The 19,802-nt window shown below is 45.3% G+C and overlaps 1 protein-coding gene across 2 annotated transcripts in view; it reads right to left on the reverse strand.

Moving 5' to 3' along the window:
• Positions 1-19,802, reverse strand: part of KLHL8 (kelch like family member 8) — a 73,473-nt gene that overhangs the window by 24,509 nt on the left and 29,162 nt on the right. The window contains exon 1 of one of the 2 annotated variants that reach the window (XM_038769213.1): positions 16,305-16,364. The exons of the other annotated variant lie outside the window; for it this stretch is intronic. The gene's annotated coding sequence lies outside the window, so the exon portion shown is untranslated. Of the gene's footprint in view, positions 1-16,304; positions 16,365-19,802 lie in introns of those variants that run through there. 2 annotated transcript variants of the gene reach the window in all.

Below are 19,802 nucleotides of genomic sequence, written 5' to 3' on the forward strand. Positions count from 1 at the left end.
AAATGTGCAATCCAATCCCAAAATTAGACCAGGGGGTGTGTATGGGAATTTTAAAAAAATGTCAGGAAAGATCAAAGTTAGCTTGATGTACCAGAACTTTGGCAAAACTGTAGCGGGCTAAAATTCCAAATATGAAGTTTTAAAGCGGAAATAAGCAACAGGACCTATTGGAAAGAGCACAGGCACAGGAGGAAGGAGACCTGAACTAAATTTTTAATCATAAATTACTCATAATAATGTCTGTCCCCCCTCAAGATAAAAAAACTCATTATGGGCAAGGAAAGTATCTGCTAATTCTCTGGTAATTTACTCTCCCAAGTGCTTCAAAGGGTGCTCTGCACACATTAAGCACTCAATAAATACCACTGATTGACTGATTGATTCTCTTCTGCCTCCAGTTTACTGTGTGATCCCAGGCAAGTCACTTGACCTTTTTGGGTCTCCATTTCCGAACTGTAAAACAGAGATAAAATACCTGCCCTTCATACCTTCCTTGTGAGCTCTGTGTAGGAGGACTGGCTCTTACCTGATTTTCTTGTATCTTTCCTAGGGCTTATGTAACAAAGGTAACAATGAAGTCTTTTCCCCCTCTCCCATGCTGTTGAAGGGAAAGGGATACAGCACAGGTTTTTCTCCAGAGCCTAGCTTTTGACCTCCACTCAGAAAGCATGATGGTTTCTAGGCAGCATATCCCTTTCTCCTGACTTGGCCACTCTGCTGGGAGAGTGGTGAGCGCCCAGGTTGGCAGCAGGTTCTCAAAGACACTGACAGGGATCAAACCAAATTAGGGAGGCAACGGAACAGTAGCATCTCTTGGCACCCAAGTCTGATCCTCGGCGTAGCAAGCCACTTGTCAAGAGGCATATGTCAAGGCCAGTCTTACAGGGCAGGAGGGCTTTTGGCTTGTGGCCCTTTAGGGTTCAATGAAAACAAAAATGAAAGGACTCCTAGATGGTTTCATAACATTCGTTTGGCCAACGTAGGGGGCCCTCTTTCTGGGCAGTTGGCAATGGTGATGTGAGCATATAAATGGAGGTGGCCCTCGGTGGGCAGGATGGAAGCAGCACCCTGTTTAGGAACCTTGAGTGATCTTGCCAAGTTTCAACATCCACCAAAACCCAGGCCAAAGGCAATAACAATCTGAGGCCCTGAAGCAGCACATATGAAACTGAAAAGATTGGTTTCCTGCAGAACTGTGCCAACTCCTCACTGCCCACTAGAAAAGCTAATAGGCATTTAGGGATACAATCTTTTTAGTCCACAAATATAGACAATGAATCGGGTAGTTTCCAAAAACTCCTGAGTTTAGGGAAATGAAACTAGTACAACTTGGAGTCGGGTTAGGGAAGGCCACTAACAGGATCCTAGAGAATCAGTTTCTGCCTCAGGTGGTAGTGGGACTGTGGCAGTTGAAACCAATAAATTTACCAACTACCAACCTTCTCTCAGGAGTGGTTAACTCGGAAGTTGCCCACACTATTGGGAAATATTTGTAGCTGGAGGGCAGAGGGAGTTGAAAGAAACCACTGAACGCCCTGCAGGTGACTGCATCAACGTTGCCCTCACGAGGGCAACTGCATCACCAGTTCTTTGGCTGAGCAGGTCAAGAAGGCGGGCATGGCCCTAAGTGGCCCAGACAGGGCAGGATGGAGCTAGCCTCTAACCACTCCTTGGGACCCCCAGACAACTTTCTGAGTCAAGGGGGAGAACTGAAACCCAATCAACAGCACGAGTGTCAAGGATATTTTGTTACGGAAGAGGGCTCCAATCATCTACTGTGGCCGCTTTTTAACTAATTCACCCTGACGTGGAAGCGCCTGGCAATCTGGGAAAGACCAGCTCTCAGCCTAGCCTCACCACCATATTGGGGTCAAAGCAACCTCTCCAGGAAGGAAGAGCCTCAATAAGCATCAACCACCTCATATAGGTGTCACAGTTTTTTCTAAAGCGCAGTGAGGTGGCAGGGGCTTGAATAATGATAATTGTGATATTTGTTAAGCATTTTCCATTTACTAAGCACTGTACTAAGTGCTGGGATAGGTACAACACAATCAGATTGGACATCATCCCTGTTCCTTATGTGGGGGTGGGGGGTTCACGATCTAACAGAGGACAGGTGCTGAATCCCCATTTTCCAAATGAGGAAACTGAGGTACAGATAAATGAAGTAATTTGCTCAAGGTGAAAAAGCAGGCTAACTGCAGAGCTGGGATTAGACCCCAGGTCCTCTGAGGCACGGGCCCGGGCTCATTCCATTAGGCCACACTGCTTCCTTCAGTGAGGGCAGACTGGAGGTGGGGGACAGTTGCAGTACCCCAGGTCTTGGGATACTCAGCTCCAATTGCACCATTTGAAGACTGGCCCTGAGCACAGACCATCAGCCATACCACTCAATAGGAGGATTATACAGTTAATACGATTTCATATGAAAGATTCAAATTAGTTTCTTCTGAAACTGCACTGGCTTGCAGGAACGCATACTTCCCTTTTCCTCCCTCCAAACATTTGCTCTTTGTTATTTCTGAGGAACTTGGCTTATTTTGAGAAACATTTGCAAGCGCTCTCAACTTATTCTGTAATTTACAAGAATTCCAATTTGTCAATTAAACTGAGTTCTGCATGCAAGAGCTGGATCAAACGTATTAAAAGAGCACTTTACTACAGATTCTTACTATTTTAATTGTTTGGACTACACTTCTTTGGCAATATGGACAGTTCTGATGCCTACCTCTAGGAAAGTAATTTCTTCAAAATTATTCAGGGAAGTATCTATCAAGGTCTATCAAATGTTTTGACAACTAAAGTGATCAACTACTTAAATTCTAATTCCCGAGATTGTTGGAAAGGCTGCCAAGTGAATGATGGAAACCAGGGAATGAAGATGTCGTTACCCTCACTGTAAAGTTTATTCCAGTTTCAGTTTAAAAGAAATTGGGAGAAGAACTGTGATCAAAGGAAAAGATTCATACATGTACGAACACTTACAGAACCGTAACGGAACTTTATTCCATGCACTTCAACCAATTATGAGTTTCTCAAGGACCATCGTTTTTTAAAAAAAAATTAACAACCTCTGAGGGGAGGCAGAAATAAAAAGAGGTGATAGGCTCCTTCTACTTAGGAAAGCTCCTGATTCTTCTCTTTTTGGAAAAGCTATGGTGCCAGCCTTGCCGATAGTCAATTGCTAATGAGTTCAGTCATTCAATCATATTTGAGTGCTTACTTTGTGCAGAGCACTGTACCAAGCACTTGGAGAGTACAATACAACAATAATGCCCACAACGACCTTACAGTGTACAGTCTAAAATTATGACTTGCATATAAAAAAGAAGAAGAAGAGCATGACCTGGTGGAAAAGAGCATGGGCTGGGAGTCAAAGGACATGGGTTATAACCCTGGCTCTGCCATGTGCCTGCTGTGTGACCTTGGGCAAGTCACGTTACTTCCCTGTGCCACAGTTACGTCATCTGCAAAATGAGGATTCAGTACCTGCTCTCCCTCTTAGTTAGACTGTGAGTCTTGGGTGGGACAGGGACTTGTCTGACCTGATTATCTTACATCTTCCCTAGCGTTTAGAACAGTGCTTGACATGTACAGCATAATTAGCACTTGAATACCTCAATTATTATTACTATTATATCAGATAAGTAGTGTTTTGTGGCCTGGTAGTTTTTTCATATATTCACTAATGTCTGCGGCACATAATTAAAAAATGAGTATGTTACTGTAGGCCTTCAAATACTGACCCACCTACTGTCACCTCAGTTGGTATACCTGAACTGAGAGCTTGATTACGACCCCTCATCAGCTGTACTACCTCAATCTGCCCAGCCATTGCTGACTCTTGTCCCTTTCTTCCTCCTGCCTCTGTAAATTCCATGCACAGCCCAGGTAATCTCAGCTGCCAAAGCAGAGCACCATGACCGAAGCACCATTCCCTCGATCGATCAATCAGTCAGTGGGATTTACTGAGCTTTTACTGTATGCAGAGCACTGTATTAAGCACTTGGGAGAGAACAATACAAGAGTTTGTAGGCACATTCCCTCCCCAGAAGGAGCTTAGTTTTGATGTTGGGCAGAAAGTGCATGACATGGCCTCAGCCCTTCTCATATCCTGACCTGACTACTGCATCAGCCTCCTCGCCATCCTCCCCCAATCCAAGGGAGGCCCATTCTTCACTCTGCTGCTTGGATCATTTTGGAAAAATGTCATTTTGTATAAATCTCATCGTTCCTAAAAATTTGTCAATAGTTGCCCATTCCTCTCTGCACTGAGCAGGATCTCCTGACTTTTTTTACTTTGAAGGCACACAATCAGCTCTCTCCCACCTCCTTCCCATTTATCTGCTACTACAACTCAGTCCCATGTTTTGCTAGACTGTAAGCTCCTTGAGGGCAGGGGTCCTGTCTAATTTATTGTACTCTCCCAAGTGCTTCCCACAGTGCCCTGCACAGAGTAATTACTCAAGCAATAAATATTCTTGATTACTGGCTGACCTATGGGACCCAGAATCCATTTAAAGCCAGAAGCTCTAGAGCCATGGGGCTGCTCTTTTTTTTCCCCACTGTATTTGTTAAGTGCATACTAAATGCCAGGCACTGTGCTAAGCGCTGGGCTAGATACAAAATAAAGTAGGGATTGAGACTGTGAGTCCCACATGGGACCGGGACTGTGTCCAACTCGACTGCTTGCATTCACCCTAGCGCTTAAGTACAGAGCCTGGTACATACCATCATTAACAAATACCATCATTATTACACAGGCTAATCATGTTGGACATAGGCTCAGTCCCACATAAGGCTCGCCATCTTAATCCCCATTTTACAGATAAGGTAACAGGCACAGAGAAGTGAAGTGACTTGCTCATGGTCACACAGCAGACAAGTCTAAGAGGTGGGATTAGAGCCCAGGTCCACTGACCCCCAGGCCCAAGCTCTTTCCCACTGGGCCATCTTGTTTACTGCTTACTTTGTGATTTGGCTTGTTCTTTTTACCTCTGGTGCTTTTTTCTTTGGGTTTTGGGGGTTTTTTTGCATGCTGGGAAATGGGAACTGACACAACAGAAGAGAAACTTTGGGGAAATTAGGTAACATTTCCTCACCACATTTTGGCTACTTCAGTCCAACAGTATCCCACTCAAGACAAATAAATCAGCTTGTTATATTCAAATTTGGGATTCAAATTAAAATAACAACTTTTCATTTAAGTTCACTGCTTTAAAGTTAAAAATCCTTCAAGCCTCTGGCAAAAACATGTATTACATGATCCTCATGGTCAATATCATCTATGAATATAAGTTGGGGTCCTTTCCCAAACTCTATGTGAACTGCATACGGCCGTACACGGTTCGTTTAGGTAAACCTTCTAAAGTTCTTCTCAAATGTTTAATATTAAAGCATTCTTTTGAGTTCAAGAAAAAGCTACTCGTATTTAAAACAACAGACATTTTTTTCCATTGCCCCACCACCCCAGGTCTCAGTGTTGACAACTAAGTCATTCATTCAATTAGCTACTTCAACTCAGCAGGGAAGTCCATTAACTTTTACAGTATGGAACAAATAGAGTTCACTGCAAGGATTTCTTTCCAGGATGTACTGAGTAGACAAACCAAGCTTTGGCATGAGTCTCTTATGAGTCCTTTTAGAAAAACTAAGAACTTAACTCATCAGCCTTAATCATTCATTCATTCAATCGTATTTATTGAGCGCTTACTGTGTGCAGAGCACTGTACTAAGCGCTTGGGAAGTACAAGTTGGCAACATATATAATTGCATGTGTAAATTAAGTTCTGGTAATTTGCCCTTTAAAGTTTAAAATTATTGTCGACAGATAATATTGGAACCTAACAGGGTATACGATTAAGAATGTCATGACTGCAAGCTTCCTTTTTATGGCTCAACTGATCAATGGCGTTTATTGAGCACTTACTGTGTGCAGAGAACAAAGTACTTGAGAGAGTACAATAGAACAAAGTTGGTAGACATGTTCTCTGGCCACAATGAGCTTACAGTCTAGTCTAGTGAAGCAGCGTGGCTCAGTGGAAAGAGCATGGGCTTTGGAGTCAGAGGTCATGGGTTCAAATCCCTGCTCCGCCAATTGTCAGCTGTGTGACTCTGGGCAAGTCACTTAACTTCTCTGTGCCTCAGTTACCTTATCTGTAAAATGGGGATTAAGACTGTGAGCCCCCCGTGGGACAACCTGATCACCTTGTAACCTCCCCAGCACTTAGAACAGTGGTTTGCACATAGGAAGCGCTTAATAAATGCCATCATTATTATTACTAGTCCAGGCCCAGAAGCAGGAAGGGAGGACAGAGGCAAGGGTGACGTTTGGGACCCAGAGCGGCAGGGAGTTTTCAGTATCTTTCCTATCTCTGTGACATTCAAACACTTTGAAATAATTTCTCAGTTCCCCTTCCTCCCTGCCAAATCACCACCCCTTGCTCACCAAATCATCAAATCAGAACTGCTGTGTGACCTCGGGCAGTTCACTTAACTTCTCTGTGCCTCAGTTACCTCATCTGTAAAATGGGGATTAAGGCTGTGAGCCCCATGTGGGACAGGGACTGTGTCCAGACTGACAGCCTTGTATCTACCCCAGCGCTTAGTACAGTGCCTGGTACCTAGATGGCACTTAATACCATTAAAGGTATTTTAAATGAAAACATTGGCTTGGACCCAAAAAATATCTACAGCACAAAGGCTTCATAAGGGGTAATGTTACCCTGCTGATCAAACACATTAATAATAATGTGTCTTTGGCATCACTTCATAACCACTGCACACGGCTTCTACTAACAGTAGCTGGCCTGAAATAGGATGTTTCAACCAGATACCCCAAAGCTGAAGAAAAGCCAGCTTGATATATTCAAATTCAGGATTTAATTTACAATAAATTTTCATTTAAGATCACATTTAAAAAGTTTCAAAATTTTCACACTTCAATTTGATATTGGCAAAAGTATTGACTACTTGTAGTTATAAATGGTAGAAAAAGATGTAAAAGATTCAACCATGTTTCTCATACCCTTAAAGTCCAATTTTTATTTGTGAATAAAGACAATCTACACTTAAAATTTAAACACTTTGCAGGTGCTTAGAATTTGCACTGGGTTTTGAGAAAGATTTTGGCATCACAGAAGGATGATGACTCTTCTTTCCAGTTGGAAATAATCAAGGATTAGTACACATGGTATTTAAAACTCAAACACCGTAACATATCTTCTATCAACAAGGATTTTTTTGGCTAGGCTATAAAAACAAAAGTGCTCCACCTTTTGGAGTAAGTAAAGACCATAAGTAAAGATCTTCCCAGACCCTAGAATAATTTGAATATCCTACAAGAGACAGCACACATCCATTTATTTCTCCCAAGTAAAAAATTAATAAAAAATTTCACTTCTAGTCACATAACCTATCTTGGAGTGCTAAAGGTCTAGATCTGAACAGAGGCAGGGAGATAAATTAGTTAACGATTCAGGGTGATCTCCAGCACTTTTACCCTCCAATTTGAGTTCCCAGACTCATGGGAATAAATGAAGAGGGGTGAAACGGCACAGAACCCTGCTCTCCACATTTTCAAAGCCTTTCTGAACTCACACCTTCTCTACAAGGACTTCCCTGATGATTTTCTGGTCTCCCCACTTTATATTCCCCATTGCCACATCAGCACTTCCAGGCCACAAAAGCACTCAGACATTCACAAACCCACACAGCACTTACAAACACCTCTCTACACTATTGAAAAGGGTGGCCTAGTGGATAATGCACAGGCCTGGGAGTCAGAAGGACCTGGGTTCTAATCCTGGCGGAGCCAGGGCAAGTCACTTCACTTCTCTGGGCCTCAGCTCCCTCATCTGTAAAATAGGGATTAAGACTATGGGCCCTATGTGGGACAGTGACTGTATCCAACCTGATTATCTTGTATCCCACTGTTGGGTAGGGTCTGTCTCAGTATGTTGCCAACTTGTACTTCCCAAGAGCTTAGTACAATGCTCTGCACACAGTAAGCACTCAATAAATATGATTGATTGATTGACTGATCTACCCCAGAGCTTAGAACAGTGCCTGGAACATAGTAAGAGTTTAACAAATACCACAGTTATTAAATACCACAGTTACTATTACTGACAGAATGCCATTGTAATGAATTTTGCAGATACTCTTTTTATTTAATTTAGGAGAAAAGAAGCAATTTCCACATTTTTAACAGAACAGCAATTGGACACCCAAGCATCCAGAAAAAAAATGAAACACCCTTCCTCTTCTCCTTTCCATTTCCTTTCCTACTAAAACAGTTTACCATAGTGTCACTATCATTACCATCATCATCATTTATTGAGAGCACCAACAGTATCTGAGCACTGAGCACCAGTCTAGGTAGTTAGGGAGCATAAAACAGAAGACGTCTATGTGATCCCAGTTTATGACCTGGGAAGGTCTCTTAACTTCTCCTTGCCTCAGTTTCCTCACCTGTAAAATGGGGATAAAGTACCTCTTCTCCATCCTTAGACTGTGAGCTCCACATAGGACAGAGGCTGTGTCCAACCTGTTCAAATTGCATCTACCCCAGCACTTACTACAGTGCAAAGTGCTTAGTATAGTGCTCTGAATACAGGAAGTCCTCAGTAAATGCCACTGATTGACTGATTGACACATAGTAAGAACTTAATAAACACAGCAACTATTATTATTAATAAAAGACATGACCCCTGCCCTTTACTCCCTCTTCCTCAGCTGAAGGCTATAATCTAATCAATGCCTTAAGGAACCCATTGAAATCTGACCTGGACACCACTGAGCAGAAACAAGCCAACACCTGAGCCCAAATGATGTTGGGTATCTGAGGTCTTCAGACTTTCAGTCTTGGAGCAGGTAGAAACAAACATACAGCCTCAGTCTTTTAATTCCCAGGCAGAGCCATCTGGTAGTTCCGAAGCCTCAGAATCCCTCTGCAAAACTTTTGTTGTGGGGGAGGGAGGAGGGCTGGGAAAGCTTAGGAAAGACTTTATCAAAACACTTGCTCCCTCCTTTCTTCCCTCCCTAACCGCCATCTTCAAATGTTCACTCCCCAATGGCTTCTTCCCCACTGCTCAAACACGCCCATGTCTCTGCCTGGCTTAAAAAAAAAAAAACAAAAAAACTACAACACACCCCCCCCCCCCCCCCCCCCCCCCCCCCCGCCAAAAACAAAAAACCCTCCCGTGACCCCATGGCTCCCTCCAGTTATCACCCCATCTCCCTCCTATCATTACCCCTCCAAACTCCATGAAGTGTTGTTTACAACCTGCTGTCTCAGGTTCCTCTTCTCCAATTCTCTCCTCAACCCCCTCCCTCCACCACCACCCCAGCCAATCTGGCTTCCATCCACTTCACTCCTCAAAAAGCACCCTCTCAAAGGTCACCAATAATCTCCGTCTTGCCAAATCCAACGGCCTCTACTCCATCCTAATCCTCCTCGACCTTTCAGCTGCCTGTGATACTGTCGACCATCCCCTTCTCCTGGAAACATTATTCAACCTCAGCTTCACAGACACCGTCCTCCCCTGGTTCTCCTCCTATCTCTCTGGCCACTCATTCTCAGTCTCTTTCATGTGATCCTCCTCTGCCTCTCAGCCCCTAACTGTGGGTGTCCCTCAAGGTTCAATTTCTGAGTCCCTTTCTGTTTTCCATCTAGACCTACTCCCTTGGAAAACTCATTTGCTCCCATGGCTTCAACTACCATCTCTATGTGGACAATTCCCAAATCTACATCTCCAGCCCTGATCTCTCTCCCTCTTTGCACTCACATTTCTTCCCGCCTTCAAGGCATCTGTACTTGGATGTCCTGTCGCCACCTCAAACTTAACATGTCAAAACCAGAACTCCTTATCTTCCCACCCAAACCCTGTCCTTCCCGACTTCCCCAACACTGCAGACAATACCACCATGCTTCCATTCTCAGAAGCCCATAACCTTGGCATATCCTTGATTCCTCTCTCATTTAACCCACATATTTAATCCATCACTAAATCCTAAAGGTTCAATCTCCACATCGCTAAAATCCACCCTTTCCTCCCCATCCAAACTGCTACCATGTAAATCCAAGCACTTATCCTATCCCACCTCGATTACTGCCTCTACCTCCTTGCTGACCTCCCTGCTTCCTATCTCTCCTCACTCCAGTCCATACTTCATGCTGCTGCCCAGCTCATTCTTCTACAAAAACATTCAGGACATGTTTCCCCACTCCTCAGAACCACCAGTGGTTGCCCACTCACCTCTGCAACAAACAGAAACTCCTTACCATAGGCTTCAAAGCACTCAATCACCTTGCCCCCTCCTACCTCACACCTCACTACTCTACTAGTGCTTTGCACTTAGTAAGCGCTTAACAAATACCATCATTATTATTACTACAACCCAACCCACACACTTCACTCCTCTAATGCCAATTAACTCATTGCTTCTTGGCACCGATCTCTCGCTCACATCCTGCCTTGGGGCTGAAAAGTCCTCCTTCTTCAACTCCAACAAACAATTACTCTCCCCACCTCAGCCCCTTCAAGGTCTTATTGAAGACACATCTCCTCCTGGAGGACCTTCCAGATTAAGTTCTTTTCCTTTTCCTCCACTCCCTTCTGCCTCATCCTGACTTGCTCCCTTTATTCAACCCCTCTCCTACTCCCACAGCACTCATGTACATATCTGTAATTTTTTCCATTAATGTCTGTGTCTCCCTCCACACTGTAAACTTGTTGTGGGCAGGGAATGCATCTGCTATATTGTTATACTGTACTCTCCCAAGAGCTCAGTACAGTGGTCAGCACACAGTAAGCACTCAATAAATATGACTGACTAATTGAAGAACAGGGCCATACTTGATAGAGCACCTATGAGGTCACCTGAGTTTCGGAGCAAGATGATTCCAATGGTAGTTCTAACCACTTGTGCCACGAAAGGATCATTTCTTAAACCTTGTGAGCTCGTTGTGGGAAGGGAATGTGTTTGATGTTATACTGTACTCTCCCAAATGCTTAGTATAGTGTTTTGCACACAGTCAGCACTCAAATACGATTAAATAAATAATAAACAAACCTTGGATCACCACTGAGTGCTGCCCCCTCTGGGCTCCAAGTGGGACTGCCACAATCTACATGTAACAACACAGTCTGGAGTTCCAGTCGCTTGGGCTGGCAGTGCTTCTTTATCCATCAATGGATGGTATTTGAGCCCTTACTGGGTGCAAAGCACCGTACTAAGAGGTGGAGAGAGTACGATACAACAGAGTTGATATATCCGCTCCCTGACCACAAGGATCAGAACATTAAGTGCTAAGGGACGGGTGAATATCGAGTGCTCGAAAGGTACAGATCCAAGTTCATAGCTGCCGCAGAAGGAAGAGGGAGTAGGAGAAATGAAGGCTTAGTCGAGGAAGGTTTTTTGGAGGAGATGAAATTTTAATAAGGCTTTAAAGTTGGGGAGATTGGTGTTCTATCAGATATGAAGAGGAAGGGAATTCCAGGCCAGAGGGAAATTGTGGGCAAGGGGACTGCAGTTTAGTAGGTGAGACCAAAACAGGAAGAGGACTTTACAAGTGAGAGGAAAAAGAAAGGGTGACTGTGGCAAGAGGAGGGGAAAGTAGAAGGGAGAGGAAAAGAGGCAATAACCGGTAGAACCTATCGTGTGCCTAATGTGCGCAGAGCACTGCACTCAATGCTTGGGAGAGTACGATATGAGTCACCATGGAAGCCGGAATGCCACTGCGGCTGGAGTTGTGTGCAATTGCACCGATTATGCTCAGCTCTGGTTCGGAACTGCCTCAGGCTGACAAAACCAGATCAACTCGACACGGTATTTTAATAAAGCTGGCATCGTTTCCTATCCTTCACCCTCTTGTTACTCAAGCACACAAGTAATGAACCAAAAAACCCAACTCTTTTTTTTGTTTTTTGTTCTTTTTTTTTTTAAGCCCAACAGCTTCAAGGTCCTTAAAAGCACTCATTTTACCTTGGAGCCTATTTTAATTTACCTTATGGTTCTCTTTTATAAGAAAATCATAACTGCAACACTGCTGTCAGACTATGACTTAATAAGACACTCATCTAATCTTTACATCTCTCACTCTCTCTGAATAATTTACCCCTTAAAGCTAACTCGGTTTGCAATGAGTTGTGGCAATCAGGAAAAGCCAGTATAAAATAAGCAACTACCACCGTCAGGAAAGATTTCCAGTTCATTCCAGTTTCAGATGTTGAGAGGTTTACTACTCTAGAAACAGCTGTGGATGATCAAAAAGTAATTATATTCAGGTGCGGTGAGGCCTGTCTGTTGAGATAGTAATTACGGTTAAGTGGGATGAGAAGTGTAACCTAGAGTTCAAGACCCAAATAGACTACATCTCAATCATCTAGCAGAGGGGTCTTAGGTTGTTCAGAGAGGTAAAGGGTGGCAGAGTTAAAGCAAGAAGGTGGAGACAGCTGGTCAGGTCCAAAGTAGGGGCCAAGAGGCTGCCCTAGTGTCAGCTGCATCAGCAACTGTTAGCTCCCAAAGCTCTTGGCTATGGGAGAGAGGGGGGATGTTGTATGTTGTAAAATGAAAAAGCTGACTGGTGAATGGTGAACAAATCAGTATTCTTTTGATCTAGTTAAAAATTCAATGGAAAAATGGGATCCAAAGATCAAATTCACAAGCGAAACTGCTCTGGGACTGGGTTATTTTCCAGACTAATTTCCTCTTCTGTTCTACTTTTTGCTGTCTAATTCTCTGAAACCCCGATTACATTTTAGGTAGGGTGGGTTGGGGAGAAGGGATTGATGTACGCATACAATCAAGCTAATAAGAATTTCGTGCAATGAAAAAACATTTCAAGAACGGTAATTTGTGGAGAATAAGATCAATCCAGGTAGTTTGGTGCAGGCACACCATTTCAGGAAGTCTCTAGACCGCAATAAAACGGAGATCCGGTCAAATCACAAAGCCAATCAACTCTGCCAAATGAAACAAAAGCCACTTCTCTCAGGTTCAGAAGAAATGCAATTCCACATCGAGCAGCAGTCTGGGGCGCCCCCCACAAAAGGAGGAAACCTTGAGGTTTGCCTTTAAGAAGCTATAGCTCCCAGCACCGTGCTTAAAAACACACACTACTCTATAATCGGAGCAATAAGAAGGGTTTATACGTCAAATGGGATAACGGAAAAGAGTGGGGGTTGGTGATGAAGATCTGATTGAGTTGTCCCTACCCCCGCCCCGTGCTTGGCATATAGTATGTGTTTACCCAATAGCACAAAGCTTATTACAGTGCCTGTGGCTCAGAGGCAGGTTCATCTGGCTCTCAGGGGGCTGCACCAGCTCTTGGGGTGGTGGGTTTATAACACACTGTAGCCCTTTATTAATTACTTCGTTCTCCGTTTCGGAGCCCATTGCAACCTCCAACTAAAAACGGTGGTCGGAGGGACGCAAGTCTGGAGTTTAGGACTCCTGGCTCCCGGCTAGATCCGCAGTCTCCTCTCCGGACAGATATGCCGGGGAAGCCCTTTGGACTTCGGATATGATGATGATGGTATTTGTTAAGCGCTTACTATGGGCCAAGCACCATTCAAATTGTACTTTCTAAGCGCTTAGTACAGTCCTCTGCACATAGTAAGCGCTCAATAAATACGATTGAATGAATGAATGGGGGTTAGGGGGAGGGGAGGAAAAGGAGAGGGGAAAAGAGGGGGAGAGGAAGACGGGAGGGCGAGGGGAGGGAAGTAGTAATAATAATAATGGTATTTGTTAGGTACTTACTACGTGCCAACCACTGTTCTAAGCGCTGGTAGATACAGGGTAATCAGGTAGTCCCTCGTGGGGCTCACTACCTTAATCCCATTTTCCAGAATAGGAAACTGAGACCCAGGGAAGTGAAGTGCCTTGCCCAAGGTCGGCCGGCAGACAAGTGTCGGAGTCGGAATTAGAACCCACGTCCTCTGCCTCCCAAGCCCGTGCTTTCACCACTAGGCCATGCGGCTTTGTATGCTGCTAAATACACACTTCGTTTCATCTCATACCTTCCTCTAGACTTTAAACTCGGTGTGGGCAGGGAATATGTCTGTGCATTGTTCTCGTGGCCTCTCCCTGGCGTTCAGTACAGTGGTTTGCGCACAGTGGGCGCTCAATAAATACGACTGAATGGGAGAGTCGGGAGGGAGTGGGGAGGGCCAGGGCAGGGAGGGAAAGCCGCGTGGTTTAGTGGCAATAGCCCGGGTTTGGGAGGCAGAGTACGTGGGTTCTAATCCCGACTCCGCCACTTGTCTGCTGTGTGACCTTGGGCAAGCCGCTTCACTTCTCTGGGCCTCAGTTCCCTCATCTGTAAAAAGGAGATGAAGACTGAGCCCCACGTGGGGCAACGTGATTAGCATGTAGCCCGTTGTTGGGTAGGGGCCGTCTCTATATGTTGCCGACTTGTACTTCCCAAGGCTTAGTACCGTACTCTGCACACAGTAAGTGCTCAATAAATACCATTGAATGAATGAATGTATCTACCCCAGCGCTTAGAACAATGCTTGACACATAGAGAGGGCTTAACATGGCTCAGAGGAAGGAGCACGGGCTTTGGAGTCAGAGATCATGGGTTCAAAACCCTACTCTGCCACTTGTCAGCTGTGTGACTTTGGGCAAGTCACTTACCTTCTCTGTGCCTCAGTGATCTCATCTGTAAAATGGGGATTAAGACTGTGAGCCCCCCATTGGACAACCTGATCACCTTGTACTTCCCAAGCGCTTAGTACAGTGCTCTACACACAGTAAGTGGTCAATAAATACGATTGATTGATTGTAACCTCCCCAGCGCTTGGAACAGTGCTTTGCACATAGTAAGCGCTTAATGCCATTATTATTATTATTATTAACAACTACGATGATGAGAAGTAGCATGGCTCAGTGGAAAAGAGCCCGGGCTTTGGAGCCAGAAATCATGGGTTCAAATCCCGGCTCCGCCACACGTCTGCTGTGTGACCTTGGGCAAGTCACTTCACTTCCTCTGAGCCTCAGTGACCTCACCTGTAAAACGGGGATGAAGACTGTGAGCCCCACGTGGGACAACTTGATCACCTTGTATCTCACCCCGACGCTTAGTGCCCCTCTCCATCCCCCCCATCTTACCTCCTTCTCTTCCCCACAGCACCTGTATATATATATATATGTTTGTACATATTTATTACTCTATTTATTTTACTTATACATATCTATTCTAATTATTTTATTTTGTTAGTATGTTTGGTTTTGTTCTCTGTCTCCCCTTTCAGACTGTGAGCCCACTGTTGGGTAGGGACTGTCTATGTTGCCAACTTGTACTTCCCAAGCGCTTAGTACAGTGCTCTGCACACAGTAAGCGCTCAATAAATACGATTGATTGATTGATGATAATAAGCGCTTAACAAATGCCATCATTATTATTATTATTATTATTACTATGAAGAAAAGGGAATACGATGATTATTAGAGCCCACTGTTGGGTAGGGACTGTCTCTATATGTTGCCAACTTGTACTTCCCAAGCGCTTAGTACAGTGCTCTGCACACAGTAAGTGCTCAATAAATACGATTGATATTGATTATTAAAAGGGAGGGGAAAGGGGGAGCGGGCGGCCCGTTTTCCTCGTGGTTGGGCTGGCTCCGATGCCTCGAGGAGGAGACCCAGATTGGGGAGGAGGGGGGGAGAGGGGGAGAGGGAGACGGGGAGGGGGGGGAGAGGGAGACGGGGAGGGGGGGGAGAGGGAGACGGGGAGGGGGGGGAGAGGGAGACGGGGAGGGGGGGAGAGAGGGACATATTTATTACTCTATTTATTTATTTATTTATTTTACTTGTACATTTCTATCCTATTTATTTTATTTTGTTGGTATGTTTGGTTCTGTTCTCTGTCTCCCCCTTTTAGACTGTGAGCCCACTGTTGGGTAGGGACTGTCTCTATGTGTTGCCAATTTGTACTTCCCAAGCGCTTAGTACAGTGCTCTGCACATAGTAAGCGCTCAATAAATACGATTGATTGATTGATTGAGGGAGACGGGGGGGAGACGGGGGGGAGAGACGGGGGGGAGAGAGAGGGAGACGGGGGGGAGAGACAGAGGGAGACGAGGGGGAGAGAGAGAGGGAGACGGGGGGGAGAGAGAGAGGGAGACGGGGGGGAGAGAGAGAGGGAGACGGGGGGGAGAGAGAGGGAGACGGGGGGAGAGAGAGAGGGAGACGGGGGAGAGAGAGGGAGACGGGGGAGAGAGAGAGGGAGACGCGGGGGAGGGAGAGAGGGAGAGAAAAAAGGATGGAAGGAGGGGGCCGGGGTCGCTCTTTACCTGCTTCAGGGCGGGGGCCCCGCCGGCCGGTGCCTCCTCTGGCCTCCTCTTCGGGTCGCAGCCTTCCCCCTTCAGTGGCTCTCCTCAGATTCCCCCCGGGCCCCCTCCAGGCTCCCCTCCAACTCCCCTCAGACTCTCCCCTCCAACTCCGCCTCAGACTTCCCCCTCAGACTCCCCGTCAGGCTCCCCCTCAGCCTGCCGCCTCAGGGTCGCTCGCCGGCTTCGGCACGAGCCCCCGCGGCGGATCGGCGCCCGGCCGCGCGCCCGCGCGCGCGCTCCCCCTCCTCCCCCCGTGGCCCCGCCTCGAGGGCCCCCAATGGGAGGGGGCGCGAGGCCCAGCCACGGCGCGAGGGCGGCTTCGCTCGGCATCCTGGGAAATGTAGTTCTTCGGGCCGAGGGCTAGGTGAAATACTACTAATAATAATGATGGCATTTATTAAGCGCTTACTATGTGCAAAGCACTGTTCTAGGCGCTGGGGGGATACAAGGTGATCAGGTTGTCCCGCGGGGGGCTCACAGTCATCATCCCCATTTTACAGATGAGGTAACTGAGGCTCCGAGAAGTGAAGTGACTTGCCCAAGGTCACACAGCAGACATGTTGCGGAGCAGGATTCGAACCCACGACCTCTGACTCCAGCGCCCGTGATCTTTCCGCTGAGCCACGCTGCTACTCTATTATTCCTACTAATAATAACGATGGTATTTGTTCGGTGCTTACGATGGGCCAAACACTGTTCTAAGCGCTGAATAATGACGGTATTTGTTAAGCGCTACTATGTGCCACGCACTATTCTAAGCCCTGGGGGGGGGGGGGGGTTCAATCAATCGTATTTATTGAGCGCTTACTGTGTGCAGAGCACTGTACTAGGCGCTTGGGAAGTACAAGCTGGCAACATATAGAGACAGTCCCTACCCAACAGTGGGCTCACAGTCTAGAAGGGGGGAGACAGAGAACAAAACCAAACATACTAACAAAATAAAATAAATAGAATAGATAGGTACAAGTAAAATCAATCAATCAATCACTCGTATTTATTGAGCGCTTACTGTGTGCACAGCACTGTACTAAGCGCTTGGGAAGTACAAGCTGGCAACAGAGAGACAGTCCCTACCCAACAGTGGGCTCACAGTCTAGAAGGGGGAGACAGAGAACAAAATCAAACATACTAACAAAATAAAATAGAATAGATAGGTACAAGTAAAATCAATCAATCAATCAATCAATCATATTTATTGCGTGCTTACTGTGTGCAGAGCACTGTATTAAGCGCTTGGGAAGTACAAGCTGGCAACATATAGAGACAGTCCCTACCCAACAGTGGGCTCACACTCTAGAAGGGGGAGACAGAGAACAAAACCAAACATACTAACAAAATAAAATAAATAGAATAGATAGGTACAAGTAAAATAAATAAATGAATAAATAGAGTAATAAATATGTACATACATATATACAGGTGCTGTGGGGAAGGGACGGAGGTAAGATGGGGGATAAGGGGGAGAGGAAGGGTACAAGGTAATCAGGTTGTCCCACTTGGGGCTTGCAGTCTTGAACCCCAGTTTACACAGGAAGGAACTGAGGTCCAGAAAAGTGAAATGACTTGCCCAAAGTCACACGGCTGATAAGTGGCGGAGGCGGGATTAGAACCCACGACCTCTGACTCCCAAGCCCAGGCTTTTTCCACTAAGCCACAGTGCTTCTCTAATAGTACTAATAGTAATACAAATACTACTACTGGTAATATTTATTAATCAATCAATCAATCGTATTTATTGAGCGCTTACTGTGTGCAGAGCACTGTACAAAGTGCTTGGGAAGTACAAGTTGGCAACATATAGAGACGGTCCCTACCCAACAGTGGGCTCACAGTCTAGAAGGAGGAGACAGAGAACAAAACAAAACATATTAACAATAAAATAAATAGAATATATATGTACAAGTAAAATAGAGTAATAAATACGTACAAACGTATATACATATATACAGGTGCATATTAAATGTCCCAGCAACTGTACTGAGCGCTGGGGTACATATGATTCATTCATTCATTCAATTGTATTTATTGAGCGCTTACTGTGTGGAAAGCACCATACTAAGCGCTTGGGAAGTACATATGATATAATGAGAAGCAGTGTGGCTCATTGGAAAGAGCATGGGCTTTGAAGTCAGTGGTCAGGGGTTCAAATCCTGGCTCCGCCAATTGTCAGCTGTGTGACTTTGGGCAAGTCACTTAACTTCTCTGTGCCTCAGTTACCTCATCTGTAAAATGGGGATTAAGACTGTGAGCTCCCCGTGGGACAACCTGATCACCTTGTAACCTCCCCAGCGCTTAGAACAGTGCTTGGCACATAGTAAGCGCTTAATAAATGCCATCATTATTATTATTATTATATAATCCGGTTGGATACAGTCTCTTCAGGAGAAGCAGTAAATAGGGCAAGGGCCTAGGAGTCTGAAGGACTTGGGTTCTAATCCCACTGCCTGCTGGCTGACCTTGGACAAGTCACTTCACTTCTCTGGGACTCAGTTCCCTCATCTGTAAAATGGTGACTAAGAGTGTGGGCCCCCTGGGCAGGAGCATGACACAGTGGATAGAGCATGGGCCTGGGAGGCAGAAGGTCATGGGTTCTACTCCTCGCTCTGCCACTTGTCTGCTGTGTGACCTTGGGTAGGTCACTTTGCTTTCTGTGCCTCAGTTACCTCATCTGTGAAATGCAGATTGAGACTGTGAGCCCCACTTGGGGCAGAGACTGCGTCCAACTTGATTTATTTGTATCCATTCCAGTGCTTGGTATAGTACCTGGCACATAGTAAGTGCGTAATAAATACCACTGTTATTATTATTATGAATAGGGACTGTATCCAACCTGATTAACTTGTATCTAATAAATACCATTGTTATTATTATTATGAATAGGGACTGTGTCCAACCTGATTAACTTGTATCTATCCCTGCACTTAGAACAACACACAGTAAGTGCTTAACAAATACCATCATCATCATCCCTCTCCCACTCAGGACTCACTGTCTTCATCTCCACTTTACAGATGAGGTAACTGAGGCACAGAGAAGTGGATTGTCTAAAGTTGCACAGCAAACAAGTGGCGGAGCCAGGTTGAAAACCCAGGTTCATCTCTCAGGCCCATGCTCTTTCCGCTAGGCCATGCAGCTTCTGATAAAGACAGTGTTTCTGATTCTCGCCTAAAAAACCTAATTGTACTCATTCTAATGCTATCCTGCTCCCCTCACCTTTTGTCATGCAAGAGTGTTGTCAGCGTACATGAGATAATGGTTTCTGTTTATGTATTTATGTCTCTCCCAGAATCCAAGAACTTTCCAAAAGAACTACGCACCATGCTTGTGTTTATAAATTCTGTACATGTTTAAAGTTAATAAAACCAAGATAGTTAATTAAGTCCAGCTTCCGGAGGTAAGCTAAAAACCAAGGGAAAATGTACAAGCTTCTTAACAATAATAAATGTGGCAACTTAACAT

The sequence above is a fragment of the Tachyglossus aculeatus genome, chromosome X5 (genome assembly GCF_015852505.1).
Source record: "Tachyglossus aculeatus isolate mTacAcu1 chromosome X5, mTacAcu1.pri, whole genome shotgun sequence".
NCBI classification, from domain to species: Eukaryota; Metazoa; Chordata; class Mammalia; order Monotremata; family Tachyglossidae; genus Tachyglossus; species Tachyglossus aculeatus.